Source organism: Solea solea, chromosome 17 (genome assembly GCF_958295425.1).
Source record: "Solea solea chromosome 17, fSolSol10.1, whole genome shotgun sequence".
NCBI lineage: Eukaryota > Metazoa > Chordata > Actinopteri > Pleuronectiformes > Soleidae > Solea > Solea solea.
The window spans coordinates 1,102,814-1,105,056 of NC_081150.1; the positions used below are offsets into that span (position 1 = coordinate 1,102,814).

The window sequence follows — 2,243 nt, forward strand, 5'->3', positions numbered from 1 at the left end:
AAAAGTGTTGTTAATTACTGTAAACATTAATTACAACATATTACTGGATACGTTTTACAGGTTTTTGCCGTATATAAAACACAACAATGTATTGTTTTATATGATAAACAACCATTTATTGTATTTTAATTTACAATATTATCTTGTATCCCATTCAAATTACATGAGTTACCTGCCAACTATTTTTGCCACTAAATAGCTGTTACTTGTTCATAATTCATTATTTTATTGTAGAATGTTTTTACAGCTAATATAGGTTTGCTTGTCATGTTTTGCAAATTAAGCACTGTAATTCTTTTGTAATTGTAATTATTTTCAGCTATTAACAATAATAATAAAACAAGAGTCAGTGCTGCAACAATACAAAACATTTATTAACACTCAATACCCGATGTGTATATTTTCAAACTCACACAGACATGAACAAACTCACATAAACATACACCAGACTGCACAAGACTTGCAGCCACACAGTGTAACTTTGAATTAACTACTGTAATTTGCAGCAACAAAGTCAAATGTGTAAAAAATAACCACATCTTGGAACCATTGTTTTTTTGTTTTTTTTTATACAAAACAGTGTGCCATTATTGTTTCTTTTGCAAACGGGCTCAAAGGCATTCAAAGTCCATTAACCTTTTTAGAAGTGCAGAGACATGAAGGTTGACATTGCTGTTCCACTTCTCTTGCACCTTCCCACTTCTTGGACTGATCCACTTTGTGGCCTTTGTGCCAGAGGTTGGGTTGATCCCCAGGAAGCATCTGAAGTCACAAAATCAGGAAAAAGACACTTAATGAAATACATTGTTTACAAAAGACAAAACCCATAGATCTCCCCTGCGTTCCCCGACCACCGCTTTAGCTTAAGTCATCAAAAGCTGCGCAGGCTAGGCTAGTGACGAGTTTAAGACGAGACCCAGACTCTATCAGCGGTAGTGATTGGGTCTCGTCTTTCACTTGTCACCCAACGGTGCGTAGCATTACAGCCTCTGAACCAGCCCATAGACAACGCAGTGGCTACCGAAAAAAAAAAAATCTAAATAGCAGAACAGATTGACTGCATTTTCGCGGTGACATGACACACAAATATTTAAGACCCATGCCATCTGAATTTAAGACAATTTAATACTTTTTAAGGCCTTATCTTTAGGAAAATTGATTTACGACTTTTTAAGGACCTGCGGCCACCCTGAGTTCATGGACGATTCGTGAACGATAGGAAGTTTCTGACTAACTACCTTCACCAGATAAATGATGATAGTGGTCGATATTACTGTGAAAAAAAAATGTTTTCTGCACATATTCTTGGTCTGAAAGTCGTTACAGAAGTGAACCAGACGAAGCAGTCAGAGAATGGCTCATTCGTGATTCGCAAGTCGTTTTAATGAACTGAACGAGGAGAACTAGTTCGCGACAAAGAATCGTAATAAAAATTCCCATAATACTAAATTGTACCACACAAATCTTCATAATACAATCCAGCAGTTACAACACTCTAGTGTATCTTGCTGTTCTGTGGTTTTTGCTGGTTAACATCTTCAAAAAACAGTGCAGTTTTGAGTCCCACACCCCCGTATATTCCAACTAAGGCGAATAAAATGATGCCAAATGCTGTTAGTCACACAAATAAATAAGGAAACATTATTCTTACCAAAATGTTGTTTTTGCAGCTTTCTCTCCTCACCTCGCTTCAAGGTTGATTCGATCCTGTCGGCGACACACGTAACTTTCTCACACCGAGTTTAGACAACATACAGTAGCACCTAACTACCACCTTAGCTAGCGGCATGTTAGCCTGACATTTTAGCCTTCCATTAAACTGCAGAGCCTGGGATTACACTCGTTGAAAAATATTCTTGAGCTAACTTTATTTTTAGTTGTGCAAACCAGGCTGACACACGATTAAATCATATTTCATGTTATTACTTGAATCACATTTTGAAGAGAAACTAGCAAGGTTGGTTTCCAGCCATGATATGCCAGGTGAAAGGCATAGCCTCAAAAAAGGTTACTAAAGTCATATTGTTAAAAACTAAAATAATTACTGTTTAATTCGGGTAAAATGTAACATAACCATGCATACAATCTTGCCTAGTTTCTCTTTAATAGTTTAGACTAATAACATAATACTTACTCTTTATTGAGTGGATGAATGCTGGGTTCGCTCTCCTCCTCCCGCCATCAAATGCCTATCCTCTTGCAAACCGCCAATATTAGCCTAACAGTGTTTAACTGTAAATGTA

The 2,243-nt window shown here is 36.8% G+C and overlaps 1 long non-coding RNA gene across 1 annotated transcript; it reads right to left on the bottom strand.

The window, feature by feature from the left end:
• Positions 1-353: 353 nt before the first annotated feature.
• LOC131443173 (uncharacterized) lies at positions 354-1,685 on the bottom strand. Its single transcript, XR_009233578.1, has 2 exons — positions 1,652-1,685; positions 354-762 (listed from the first exon to the last, which is right to left on the bottom strand). It is a non-coding gene; the product is annotated as an uncharacterized LOC131443173 (long non-coding RNA).
• Positions 1,686-2,243: the final 558 nt, after the last annotated feature.